Below are 15251 nucleotides of genomic sequence, written 5' to 3' on the forward strand. Positions count from 1 at the left end.
CGGGGTGCTGCAGGAGAGACAGAGGGAGCCCCCTCCCTCTGTCAGAACTCCTTACAGCGCGCGGTCACTTCTGACCGCGGCTGTAAGGGTTAAACTGACGGGAGTGAAGTGAACTTCACTCTTGGCAGTGCGGCAGGCCCCGGCCAGCCGCGGACACACACAGCACCCAGCGATCGCGATGCAGGGTGCTGCAGAGGAGACAGAGGGAGCTCCCTCCCTCTGTCATAACACTTACAGCCCGCGGTCACTTCCGACCGCGGCTGTAAGGGTTAAAACTGCCGGGACCGAAGTTTACTTCGGTCCTGGCAGTGCAGCAGGGTCCCGGCTGTGTGATACAGCCGAGTCCCTGCCGCGATCTCGTGGGTGCACTGGGCAGCACCCACGAGAAGAATGGACGAGTATAGACGTCCAGGTGCCGGAACGCCCGCCAACCTGGACGTCTATACTCGTCCGTGGTCGTTATCGGGTTAAAGGGATTGTGTCATCAAAATATAACTTTTGGTAAAGTTTTAGTTAAACATTTTGTAAAAACAGTGCTGCATTTTCCATTTTAATATCTACAGTGGTCCTTCAAGTTACAATATTAATTGGTTCCAGGACGACCATTGTATGTTGAGACCATAACTCTGGAATGGAAACCTGGTAATTAGTTCTGAAGCCACCAAAATGTCATCCAAAAATAGGAAAAAGTGAGGATTAAAGAAAAATAAGTATATAATACAATACAAAGATAAAGCAAGTCCTTACATATAAAAGTAAAAAAGATCTGCTGGAAGCTGTAAATCACTGTCTATGTAGAGGACAGGAGCTTCTTCAGGGTCCTGAACAGTGCTTGCAATGTCCCAAAAAAGTTAAATGGAGCTCCCTCCACCTGGAGCCCAAAGGAGCAGCTAACCCTGCCACAGGTAATGAGTAGTACAGAACATGAAGTACCACCCTGTACTGTAGGAGGCACTACCAGACAGCCAGTCAGTGCATGCACTTCAGTAATACAGGGGTTTTACCAGTGACTGCCCATTCTGATTGGTCGGTTCTTCCTGCCTTTGACACTTTTCACAGATCTGGACTGTTGGTAGCATGGTAGCATTGTATGTTGAGTCTGGTTTCAAGTTACAATGGTCCAGAAAAGACCGTTGTATGTAGAAAATATTGTATGTTGAGGCCATTGTAAGTTGAGGGATCACAGTATATTTTACAATAGTGTTGACAAGCAGCAGTTTTTATTCTAACTAGAAAACCTAAAAATAAGCTGACACTTCCTGTTATGTAGAAAAAACATTTCAGCATTCTCCTCTTTATCATTACAGGCAGGATAACAATGAAAGTTAAGACCTATATATAGAGAATCCATCAGTCACAATAGGTGACTGGCATTACTGCCAATTATCATCATGACTACATGTGGCCACTGATTCAACCAACTTTCCTTCCCATATGGACTGCAGGTAAGTTGCTCTGCTGTTCCACATCTTACGGACATGGTGAATACATATATTTTTTTCAAAATATAAAAATGTTATTATGTAAGAACCTAAGGATTGTCAGAATGTATAGCGTAGTTGTAGAGCTACAAAGGAAAATACTTGTAAATAAGGCACAATAAAACATAATTTCCAGAATTACAACCATTATATAAAAGGAGCTAGATGGTTATATATAGGACATTTTTTGCGGTGGCCACTGGTCTGGAATAGGACAGCCCTGCATGTTTGTTGTTCATTTCAAATTCTCACTCTTATACAAAGACAAAGCCAATAAACCTCCCGGTATAATTGAAATTTTCACTTGGCAAAAGAACAAATATGAGCCCAACACTCCAAGCCGTTCAGATCATACCTGAGCCTCTCCCACTGTAATTGGTTTTCCTCTTCACACACTGCTTCTTCTTCCAACACAGTAATACTCATTTCGTCAATCTATAACATTGATCCCAATTTTCTTGAGATTAAAGTGGCCTTACCATCAGCTTTTTATTTAAGACTCCAATCTAAGCCACCGACGCCCTTCAGCTTTATCACTGTAAATATCAACAATTATCCAATGCTCTTATTTCTGCAAATGGAATTCTCTTTTTTTTCATCTAGCCTTACAGGCTTCCATACAATCCACGTAAACAAAAAAAACAAAAAAAAAAAAGCCACACTTAAAAAAAAAACATTTTCACCCAAACACAGCTTCGAGTACTATTGGTATTCAGTGTAAATTTAGGTTAAAAGAGAACTATGGGGAAATGTATTTCACTTCATTTATTAATGTTTTCCCCTATAATATTTTGCAGTGAGGGTGTGTGAGAGGTAAGTAAAGGTTGTCTTTTTTTTTTTTTTTTTTTTACCCTTTCCCTGAGAATGAGTGACAAAAGTTTTTTTTTTAGTAATAATTTGATTTATTTATATTTACCTATACGGCATCATCAACATATTTCGCAGTTCTTAACAAAAAACGTAAAGTAAAGAAGGAAAGACATAGTAGTTACCAGTTACCAAATATCGGATCAAACAAACTTCAGCTGTATTGTTCCATAAAAGCTAAACAGATGGGGTGTGGATCCTGTGCAGTATCGCTGCTCCAGTCCGCAACGCAAGGCTTTTCTTGGTACCAGAGTTCGATCCGTCACAGTGCAGCTCAGCTAATGGCTGTCTGCAGAGCTGTTCCGCCTCAGACAGTGATTGGCTAAGCATCAATGTGAAGTATCAAAACTCAGCAACAGGAAAAAGACCAGGGCCAGAGCTCAATACTCAATATTGCCGCTCAGCCAATCACTGTCTGAGGTGAAACACTGCTGAGCTGCACGGTGATGCAACGACCCCCTGCACCAGGTACATACCAGGGACCTGAGCAGTGATACCGGAGGAACCACGAGGTAAGTTAAGTTTAGTTTTTTTAATGCAGGCAGGTTGTGCATATTTAAAATAAAACATCTTCACAATAGTACCGCTTAAAGTGTCCTGCTACAAAGCCAAAGGCCTACAGAGTGGCCGCCCCTGGTTGTTTCTTTGCTTATTGGGTAAACAATTAACATGTACAGGACTCCCCTCCTCAAAGAACTGCTTTACTGGCAAATAAGAGGTGAATGAATAGACCTAATGGACATTATAAGAACCTGGATGGGACATTAGGATTTTCCATGCTAGATTGCATAATTGTGAGGAGCCTGTTTAAATATTTGCTACAGGGTCCCCCTCTCTGCTATGTTTTATGCTGCGTAAGCGAATAAGTATATACAATACACAGAGCATGTTCATGTCCAGTTTATTTCATGGACTGTTAGTTTCTAAATACTTTAGGTCACTTTCTACATCCAATTTAATCCAGCACCTGATCTATCAAAAAAAAAAAACTGGTTCTACTTTTACATGAGACTTGCTCCTTCATTTCATCTTCATTACAAAAGCCTGACAGGGTCACAGACTTAGCAAGTCCTAAACATCAGTTACTCGTCTTCCTACCCAAAACACATTACTGCAAAAATGAGTAGCCACATTATTCAACAACAGGTCAGACTCTAGTATGCATAGGGTAAAAGCTTTGTACTGAAAGCCATATGAGGACAAAGAAAAATTATTAACCTCTTGTAAGACCAAGAATGTAACAGTATGACAATATTGCACAGACAGAAGATCTGTACTATTAAAACGGTATTTCAGAAAGATATTTTTAGGCTACCTTAGTACCTGGCGTTACCCGGTCTTCCTAGCTAAGCCTTGTGGAAGAAGAAAAGCAACGCAGTCCTTTGATTTTTATTGCCTTTGATTGCACTTTGGTCTATAGCTTTATGTTTGGTTTGCAGGCATTTTCACACTCTAAAATAATAAATCAATAATTAACTAATTAATAATTTAATGAATGCAATCTCAGGAAATACAGCCACTAAGTGACATTTCTCTTTATGTCTTCAATAGGGCTGCTTCACCAGACAGATAAGCTCTTAAGGAGCCTGAGAAAGCTGGGGGAGTATTGTGAGCTCTGCATTGTGTACTGCCCACCATCCCATTTTCTCAATCTCCTGAAGAGAATATTTATCTAGTAAAGCACCATATTGGAGCTCTTCAGGAGACTGGGAAAGTTTGTGGCAAGCCCCAGCAGAGATAGGCTGCTTGTTCTTCCAACATCAGAGCTGCCATGCCCTCTCCCTGTCCCCGCACTGATGTCTTCACCCTCCTCCCCATTCTTATCTCAGCAATTAATCTTCTGTCCACCACCTGCCCCATCCCCTCTACCTGCCCCTGCGCCAACTATTCTTTGCACCAGCTTGCCAGACAGGTAAATCATACTTTACCATGAATTTGATCCGGCAGCAGGATGTTTAAAAACTCCCAGGCAATCTCCGTAGCCAGAGGGTAACCTGATCAGGAAATGTACCCAGAAGTCACATAAACTTACATAAGACTTCCAGTAGATCTCCTGATTGGGTTACTTTCATGCTGCAGGGATTATCGGTATTGGCACATCCCTAAACTGTGCTATATTTTTACTTTCAATGTTTTTTTTAAATAATTTTCAATGAAATGAGAAATACAGATAACTCAAATAAAAATTATAAACAGGAGACAGACGCAGCTGTCAGCTATAAGAGTAAATCATTGTCTTTTAGGAACAAGGACAACATAAACCGGAAAAGCATACCTATGAAGGGAGAAGAACAGAACAGTATGCACGAGTGAGTTTAAAACATAAGTGTTTATCTGCTCAAGTATCTTGTAGTGAACAGTCATAGTATGCCTACTTAATTCACCTTTTCTACAAAATAAAGATCGTCGCAACTGAGAATGGGGTGGGAGGCTAGTGCCAAGCAAACCTGTTTCTATATTTAGGAGTATTAAGGTTTGAAATTATTAAATCTATAGACTAATTTTCCGCCGTTTTCCAATTGCTTGTTAGTATATTTTTTGCAATGATGCAGATGATACAAAACAATTCACGATATGCTGGGGGAATATTTTGTATTCCAAGGAACAATAAAATTAGTTGAGGTGACCAAACCTGTGTATTTAACCACTTAAGGACTCAGGGCGTACCTGTACGCCCTGAGTCTGCTCCCTTAATATAACGCGGGGCCACAGTGCGGCCCCCACGTCATAGCGGGTCGGGCCCGGGCCTCTAACAACGCCCGGGACCGTGACTAATAGCGCGCGGCACTGATGGGGCATTATTAACCCTTTAGATGCAGCATTCAAAGTTGATTGCCGCGTCTAAAGTGAAAGTAAACTACTCCCGGCCATCTCAGTCAGCTGTTCGGTACCGCCACGGCAAAATTGCAGTGCTCTGAACAGCTGGAACACACATGGAGGGCTCCTTCCTTCCTCCTGCGTGTCCGATCACCGAATGACTGCTCAGTGCCTGAGATCCAGGCATGGGCAGTCAAGTGGCACAATCATTGATCAATGTTATCCTATGGGATAACAATGATCAATGTAAAAGATCAATGTGTGCAGTGTTATAGCCCCCTATTGGGGCCATAACATTGCAAAAACAAAAAAAAGTGAGGAAAAAAAAGGTCATAGAGATCATTAAACCCCTTCCCTAATAAAAGTTTGAATCACCCACCTTTTCCCATTAAAAAAACCAAAAAAACTGTCTAAATAAAAACTAAAAATAAACAAATGTGGTATCGCCATGTAAGGAAATGTCAGAATTATAAAAATATATCTTTAATGAAACTGCACGGTCAATGGTGTACGCGCAAAAAAATTCCAAAGTCCAAAATAGCGAAATTTTGGTCACTTTTTATATAATGGAAAAATGAATAAAAAGCGATCAATAAGTCTGATCATTACAAAAATGGTACTGCAAAAATAGGGCCCTAATACCGCCCCCTACACAGAAAAATTTAAAAGTTATAGGGGTCAGGAGATGACAATTTTAAATATATTAATTTTTGTGCATGTAGTTATGATTTTTTCCAGAAGTACGACAAAATCAAACCTATATAAGTAGGGTATCATTTTAATCCTATGGACCAACAGAATAAACATAAGGTGTCATTTTTACCGCAAAATGTACTGTGTATACTGTATGCAGTCAAAAAGGCTGGACAGGAGCTCTGTACGTATAACAGACCGCCATGCAGCCATCTCTGACTACAAATTCCAGTATCTAAAGCTTATGGATGGTGTTCATTGTGTGAACTTCCAAAGTTACAAAAAAAGTTAAACTTTAATAATCAGGTTGTTTACGAGAATCATCCACTTGTTAATCTAGAAGGAAATTTAAAAGAGAAGACGGGAGCTGTAAATATTGTGAGATGGTTAAACAGTATTCATTTCCTGGTTTTCATATCAAAGTAATAAACTCTCGAGCTGACACCTGCATCTCAAGCACCAATATACAGTAACAACATACGGCAAGTAAAACTGAAGAAGAAACAAATCAACAGAAATAGAAAAAATATCATTGTGTAGTATTCAAAAGGGTTTAATTTCACATGTATAATATTATATTAACGATAATTACTCAGTTCAGGAGGAGGTTTATCTTCAATACTCTACAGATCTTAGCTGTTTTATAGCAGTTTAGAGGTTTGCAGCTTCACAGACATACTGTGCTTTAGGAAAGTTTCAAAATTCTTTCACTTTTTTCACATTTTGTTATGTTGTGAAATAAAAAAAAATAAATACATTATACCCCATAATTCTGGACTCAACATCCTATAAAGAGAATCTGAAAACAGGATTTTAGAATTTTTTGCAAGCATATTAGAAACTGAAATTTCACATTGTCACAAGTAATCAGACCCTTTGCTCTGACACTTGAAATTAACGGGATACTCCACTGGAAAACATTTTCTTTTTTTAAAATCAACTGTGCCAGAAAGTTAAACAGATTTGTAAATTACTTCTATTAAAAAAATCTTAATCCTTACAGTACTTATCAGATGCTGTATGCTCCACAGGAAGTTATTTTCTTTTTGAATTTCCTTTCTGTCTGACCACAGTGCTCTCTGCTGTCCATTTTAGGAACTGTCTAGAGCAGGATAGGTTTGCTATGGGGATTTGCTCCTACTCTGGACAGTTCCTAAAATGGACAGAGGTGTCAGCAGAGAGCACTGTAGTCAGACAGAAAGGAAATTCAAAAAGAAAATAACTTCCTGTTGAGAATACAGCAGCTGATAAGTACTGGAAGGATTAAGATTTTTTAATGGAAGTAATTTACAAATCTAAAAAAGTATCCAACCCCTCTAGGCTAGCATCAGTTGCCTGATACAGTGGTGTAATGGTTAAAACGATGACTGGATCGTGCTTCAATTATAATATGAAAGTGCAAATTTATTACACAATATAAATTACATATAAAATATAAACAATAACTCCACGAAACACAAGGGCCCTTGTGCCGAGGAAAATTACAATATAAAACATATAAAACTTATACACACACCAATAGCTAGCATTGAGAATTTTTTGAGAATTTTTTTAACAATGCAATAGTACTTTAAATCCGGCCTCCGATATTTCAAATGGGTTAAATGTCCCTTAAAAGGTATGGATTCCAATTATACGTAAGGTAAAGTCCCATATAGGATAGATTCCAAATTTTAAACGTAGAATAGGTAAATTATAGTTACCAGTCTGCAATACATCCCGATAGAAAGTCACCTTGAGTTGAAAATGTGGAGTCCGCTCGGTTAGGTGGTACCAGACGCTGGCATGCGTCCTCGCGGCGGTCTGCCTGCCACAGACCAGCTGTAATAATAACCGCTTGCTGATGTTTCGCTACAGATGGTAACCACACGATGAAGCAGGTGCGGACTTCTAGGTAACTCGATGGTGGGTGACATCACAGGCGCTTGGGCAATGCTGCCTGGAAGATGATTCCGGGAATGGTGTACTGCTTAATATTCTTATAAGAATATTATACATCACCGCTACCTGACTATTCAAAGGCGAACTCCGATCCAGTTCTGCTAAGCAGTACACCATTCCCGGAAACATCTTCCAGGCAGCATTGCCCAAGCGCCTGTGACGTCACCCACCATCGAGTTACCTAGAAGTCCGCACCTGCTTCATCGTGTGGTTACTATCTGTAGCGAAACATCAGCAAGCGGTTATTATTACAGCTGGTCTGTGGCAGGCAGACCGCCGCGAGGACGCATGCCAGCGTCTGGACCTACCTAACCGTGCGGACTCCACATTTTCAACTCAAGGTGACTTTCTATCGGGATGTATTGCAGACTGGTAACTATAATTTATCTATTCTACGTTTAAAGTTTGGAATCTATCCTATATGGGACTTTACCTTACGTATAATTGGAATCCATACCTTTTAAGGGACATTTAACCCATTTGAAATATCGGAGGCCGGATTTAAAGTACTATTGCATTGTTAAAAAAATTCTCAAAAAAATTCTCAATGCTAGCTATTGGTGTGTGTATAAGTTTTATAAGTTTTATATTGTAATTTTCCTCGGCACAAGGGCCCTTGTGTTTCGAGGAGTTATTGTTTATATTTTATATGTAATTTATATTGTGTAATAAATTTGCACTTTCATATTATAATTGAAGCACGATCCAGTCATCATTTTTACCATTACATCACTGTATCAGGCAACTGATGCTAGCCTAGAGGGGTTGGCTACTTTTTTAGTTTTTGTTTCCCTTATTACAACACCAGGTGTAGGTGTACAGCCCTCTTACCTCGGCTAGTTAATTGTGAGCTGCACATCCCCAGTTTTTTACCTAATTTACAAATCTGTTTAACTTTCTGGCAACAGTTGATTAAAGAAAATGTTTTCCAGTGGAGTACACCTTTAAAGAGGCACTGTCATTGTTAAAAACTTTTCATATATTGCAGGACTCATTATAATCTGACATTTCACAATATTCACCTGTTAAAATTTTTTTATTTTTTTTTTTTCACCTGAAATTCAAGCTCAAAATAGCCTAGTCTAGATTTTACAGCATACTGGATACCGGCCGTAAAAGCATACCGGTATCCAGTATAGGAGATTTCTATTGAGTGTATGCAAAACTACAGATAAAGGATGTGTGGACATGCTGGGGGCTGTAGTTTTACAACAGCTGGAGGCAACACTGCTCTAACACAGTTATTTACAAACATTGCAGCTTCAGTTGTTACTAAAGTACAACTCCCAGCATGCTGAAATAGTCAAAGCTTTCTCGGACTCCTGAATGACAAAGAAGTTGATCAGACATTCAGGAGTCTGTGAAAGATGAAGGACACACATAGTGACAGCTATGCTGATTAGCATCCAGCTTTGCTAGGAGAAGATAAAACAGACAAACATGTATTCATAAAAACACTGTACTTTTATCTAAAAAATCCTTGCACTAATTTTTGTAAAGATCAATTCTTATATTTATAAATTTTATCCTGTTATGAATTCACCATAATGTCTTCTGATTACTGCAGGCAAGCTCCAAGTATCTTTATCTGTGTAACATGACACAACATAAAACCAGAGAGGAAAGGGTTACAGAGTAGAGAGTACTGATTGGCTGACTGCACAGGCTTGCTCCTGTGAGGGAGACAGACTGACACGCCCCCTCCAGCTTGCACAATGAAAAAGTAACTCACCAGCATATAAATGCTTATATCTCTGGATATGGAGGTCCGAGACACGTACAATTTATATGCACATGATCAGGATTGGGTCCTGAGTAACATATCACTTTTTTCTTTTTTTTGCACTATGACAGGTACACTTTAAGCTCTGGCACCTCCTATTTCTCTTGACCATCTCTGAGATGTTTCTACACCTTGATTGGAGTCACCTGTGGTAAATTAGGCTGATTGGACAGGATTTGGAAAGACACATCTCTGTCTACATAAGGTCTCACAGCTGCCAATGCATTTCAGATCAAAATCCAAGCCATGAGGAAGAAAGAACTGCATGTAGAGCTACGGATCTGGAGAAGGGTCAGGGATGTGGAATTCCTATCGCCCAATGCCCGGGACAAGCAGTTTCGGGCGCCGGGCAGGTTAATTTTTCCGGCCCTTAGCCCGGCTTCAGGCAAGCAGGGCCGGACTTGACAAGCGCTGCGGCGCTCTGCAGTCTGTATGGAGCGGGCTCCTGACTCGTGCCCGCTCCGTACTCTGCAGCCCCCGGCTGTGGAAACTGGCGTCCTCTGAAGGCAGAGCAGGGGGAGGGGAGAAGCTGTGTACGTCCTCACTCCCCCTGCTCTGCCTTCTTTCTGCAATGCAGGCCTGCGGGGGGAGATGAGGAGGCGTGGCTTCTTGCTCCCCGTACAGACCTGCATCCTCAGCCTTCGCTCCCCCCAGCTCTAGCTTAAGAAACGTTCGCAGAGCTGAGGGGAGGAGCGGTCGCACGTCTGCACGGGGCTCAAGTTTCACACCGCCGCTAATCGGCAGCATGCGGTGCTCAGAGGGGTGTATGGAGCGGGCTCCGGACTCCTGCCCGCTCCATACTCTGCAGCCCCCGGCTGTTCTCAGTAGCTGGGGGCCCCCGCTAATAGCCAGCATGCGGCGATCGCCGCGGCTGGCTATTAACCCTTTAGATCGCCGATGTCAAAGCTGACAGCGGCGTCTAAAGGGACATGTGTATGCTCCCCGGTGGGCTAGATTGCCCCCCGTAGCGCGATCGCGAGGGCGCGATCCACTATGGAAGTAGCCGGAGGGCTTACCTCTGCTTCCTGCTGTCCGGCTCTGTCATTGATAGATCCTGGCTGGACCAGGCTCTATCAATGGATCACAGAGCTCACAGATCAATAAGTTCAATAGAACTCAATTCATCTGTATGAGGAATCTAATGATTCCTGCTATAAGTCTAATAAAGTGTATAAAAAAAAAGTTTTAATAAAAGTTTTAAAAAAAACACACATTAACCCCTTTCATGTTAAAAGTTCAAATGACCCCGTTTTGCTATATAAAAACATGCAAACATAATAAAAATAAACATATTTGGTATCGCTTCATAATTGTACGACCTATTAAAATATAACATTATGTAATCTGTACGGTAAATGTAAAAAAAAAACATACCAAACCACAGAATTGCAATTTTTATAATATCCCCAGAAAAAAAGTTAAAAAGCGATTAAAAAGTCAGATCAATACCAAAATGGTACCGATACAAAAAACAGATTACGGCGCAAAAAATTAGCCCTCATACAGCCTAGTATGCGAAAAAGAAAATAGTTACAGGGGTCAAAAATGGCAATTAAAAAAGTTCTGAATTTTGTAAAAATTTGTAAAACATGACATAAATTATATAAAATCTGGTATCGCTGTAATCAGGTGGCCTAAAGTATGAAACTAACATGTTATCTCAACCACAAGGTAAATGGCGTAGTAAAGAAAAACCACCAAGCCTGCAAAATTATCTTTTACTATTTCAATTTCACCTAATATATATATTTTGGTTCAGAGAATATGTTATGGAACAATTAAAAGGTATCATTATAGTAGGTAGTTATGGCTATTATAGGGCGAGGAGGAAAAAATTAGAGCGTAAAAGCGGAAATTGGCCCGGACAAGTGGATCGACATGAGGGACAAGTAGATTTTGCTCTATTTTAGTCCCGTGGACAAGTAGTTTTTTTTATAAAATTTCCACACCCCTGAGGGTACACAAACAAATGTTCTGCTGCACTGAATGTTTCCAAGAGTGACCTAAATAACTAGTAAATGGAAGAAGTTTGGAACAACCAACACTGTTCCAAGAGTTGACTGCACAGCCAAACTAAGTAACTGGGGAAAAAGGTCTTGGTAAGAGGTAACCAAAAAATGAGATTCAAAGATCCTGTGTGCGAATGGGAGAAACTTCCAGAAGGTCACCCATTACTCCAGCACTCTACCAATCTGGGCTTTATAACACAGTGGCCAGAAAGAAGCCTCTCCTTAGTAAAATAAACTTTATAGCCGGTCTGAAGTTTGCAAAAGAGCACCTAAAGGACTCCCAGACTATGAAAACCAAGATTTGCTGGCCTAGTAGGTCTTTGGCCTCAGTTCTGAGCCTCATGTCTGAAACAAATAAGGCACTGTTCAACAGCTGCCCAATACCTTCCCTACAGTGAAGAATGCTGGGCATTGTAGTGTTCACATTGACCACTATCCCTCATAATAAGCTGACTTTTCCTCTTCTGAATATCACAGGAGAATTACAATGACTGGTAACACTTCTATCACAGGATCACAAAGACCGATGGCCACAGATCACCTCCTGCCCTTCACTAAACACTAACCACGGTAAAAGAGCAACATTAACCTATAGAAGTCATAAGAGGGTTATCTCCAGACTACATTATTCTACATTGAGAGAGTTTTCAGACCCTTTAACTTTTTCACATTTCTTTGCATGAAGCAGAACTGCCCCCTTAACAGTTTATTACCTTATTAGCATATCGGGTGCTAAATCTAACAGCACCAATCGCTGGAGAATGATGCTAGAAAAACAAAATGGAAAGAATCAGTAGAGCAGCGGCTATACATTGATACTGAGAGCTAGAGATTTTAGAAGGTATCACAGGTCCTCTTAAATATGACATATATCAAAAATTTGGGTGGGTTTATAAGAAACAATAGTTATGGGCCCATGTAGTTCTACGTGTGCCATATGACTGATTCATAGCACACAACATAATAATACCACCATGGCCAAAAAGCTTTAGATTTGTTGATTTTTCACACATGCTCAGCATTATAGAACTCACTCTCCAATATGAGAACGAAAGTCATTACTTTATTTTCCTTATAAAGAAAACAGTTCAGCTATTACATGTTTAACTCTGTAAGCCAAAACACATGAAAGGATTAGGCTTCTAAGAGTATTTGTTGCTCTTTTGATCTCCATGCTCCTACTATATGGTATTAAAACCTCAGCTGCTATTCCTGCCAGTGACCACAAGTGATGTCTGTAGACATTCTCTGTGGCTCTCAACACTTGGTTCAAGTTGGTCTGCGATGCGCCAGATAAGTTAATCACATTTGACAAAATTTGTGTAGTATGTGTAATACCATTAGCTTTGTGTAATACCCCACAACTAAATTTCAAGTGTCACAGTAAAGGGTCTAAATACGTATGTCGATACAAAATTTTAGTTTCAGCTGTTTAATAAATTTGGAAAACAAAGTGTGCAGGAGTTTAAGAGTTTTCCTCTAACAGGAATGGGGAAGTTTGTATACAGCAGACAGACTTAGAAGCAAAGTAAAAAGAAACAAAGAGAGAGCAGAAAGTCATCAATACCTAACCATAGCATACACAGCATACTACAGATCCTCTTGGTATGAAACCAAATTTAAAGTGTGCGGCTGGGGTGTTTGCCTTTCTTCCATCCAAAAACAGAGATTTATTTATTTATTTTTATTTTGCCCTAAACATTTTTTATATGAATATATTATTTTTATTTTTAAACAAGTTTTTTTTTAGTTTTCATAGAAGGTCATAAGGAATTAATAAATAAATACCTACATATTCTCCCTTTGGGGATAAAACAATTGCTTTGCAGAATGATGGTTCCCCTGGGGAATAATACACCGTAGCTACATAACAGAAGCATATAACCTTTTGGGCCCTACATGTCCAAATCAATATTCAGTACTGGAAGCTATATTGGCGATGGAAATTGATTATCTGATTGCAAGGTAGATTTTAGCCTATACGTATTTGCAGAGCTATCATGAATTACTCTGTAATAAAGAGAAGTCTGGTTCTAAGAAAAAAAAAAATCTCAATTGCACTCTGCAGAATGCAGACAGACTTATCATACATGCCTGTATATCATTTAGATGAGAAACCTGGATTAGGGTCATACAGTACAAACGAGTGTTTGGAAATGTCCATCATAGAGCTTTTATTATTATCGATACACAGTAGTGTTTAAATTCAATGCTATTAGAGAGAGGTGACCAAGAACTCAATGAATTACAAAGGATAAATGATTTCTACTTACTAGATCTTCTTATCACCCTCCTGTGTACAGCCTCCTTTTAACACTGTTGTTGGGAAAATTATATCTTGATATATATGTTCACTGTATTTTTTATATGTGATGCTTAGCTAAGATGGCTTGGGCTTATTTCTCTTGTTTTAGTTAACGCTTATCTTAGTTTTGGCCAGCGCCCAGTGATGCTTAAAGGGGTTATCCACCATAAAGTGATTTTAGTACATACCTGGCAGACAGTAATGGACATGCTTAGGAAGGATCAGCGCTTGTCTTGGGGCTAAATGTTGTGAGATTACCATCATACTGTGGCTAGCTTTTTGTGAACTGGTATTTCCTGTTTGACTTTTCTTTTTTTGACTACAAATCCCACAATTCCATTTTCCTCCCTCCCACACATCAGCCACCCCATCCATTGAAACATAAATGAGCTGCATCCATTCAAATCAGTGTGGTTTTCAATCAGGGAGCCTACAGCTGTTGCAGATTGATCTCTCTCCCACCAAGTGATCCCTCCACCCATTGAAGCAGACAGGCTCCCTGTCATCAGCTGACTAGTCAGTCAGGTCTTGGCCGCATTGCAACCTGGGAAAAATCTGAGACAACAGTCATTTTGTATGCTGTTAAAAATAAATATTGGGGTGAAAATCACAGAAGAATTGTGAGAAAACAGTCACACACAGGTACAGACACTATATTATGAACTACACTAACTTTACAGCCCCTGTAGCATAGTCAAATAAAAAAAAGCCTGGAATACCCCTTTAAAACTATCCAACTGACCTTGAGTAGGAGACTAATAAGCTCTGTTATATTAGGAGATAACAGTAAAAGGGGCACTGTGATTGGCAATAAAGCTCCTGAGCGCGCTTCACATACCGGGAGCCGGATACGTGGTCGTTAAAGGGTTAAAATTGTTGTTGGGAAAAGAAGCCCTTCCAATAAGAGAGAGCAGTTTGCAAAGGAGGAGTGGTCCAACATTCTGGTTGAGAGGTGTAAGAAGCTTATTGATGGTTATAGGAAGTGACTGATTTCAGTTATGTTTTTCCAAAGGGTGTGCAACCAAACATTAAGTTAAGGGTGCCAATAATTTTGTCCAGCCCATTTTTGGAGTTTGGTGTGGCATTATGTCCAATTTGCTTTTTTTTTCCTCCCTTTTTTGGTTTTGTTCCAATACCCACAAAGGGAATAAACATGTGTATAGCAAAATGTGTTACTGCAATCCTTTTCTGTGTGAAATACTTAATTTCCTTGAAAAATTTAAGGGGTGCCAACATTTACGTCCGAGACTGTATGTCCTGACTGTTGAAACAAAAACAAATTAACAAAGTTTGTTCCATTCCAGAAGGGGGACCCATGGAAGAAGAAAAAGTCCAAATTGTAGACTGGGTCCTCA

At 40.0% G+C, this 15251-nt stretch overlaps 1 protein-coding gene and 1 long non-coding RNA gene across 2 annotated transcripts in view; one reads left to right on the plus strand and one right to left on the minus strand.

Moving 5' to 3' along the window:
- IPO11 (importin 11) overlaps positions 1-15251 on the minus strand; it is a 494099-nt gene that overhangs the window by 17942 nt on the left and 460906 nt on the right. The gene's annotated exons all lie outside the window — the stretch shown is intronic.
- LOC130291997 (uncharacterized) lies at positions 1350-10182 on the plus strand. Its single transcript, XR_008848062.1, has 3 exons — positions 1350-1445; positions 4592-4657; positions 9654-10182. It is a non-coding gene; the product is annotated as an uncharacterized LOC130291997 (long non-coding RNA).

The sequence above is a fragment of the Hyla sarda genome, chromosome 1 (genome assembly GCF_029499605.1).
Source record: "Hyla sarda isolate aHylSar1 chromosome 1, aHylSar1.hap1, whole genome shotgun sequence".
Classification (NCBI taxonomy): Eukaryota; Metazoa; Chordata; class Amphibia; order Anura; family Hylidae; genus Hyla; species Hyla sarda.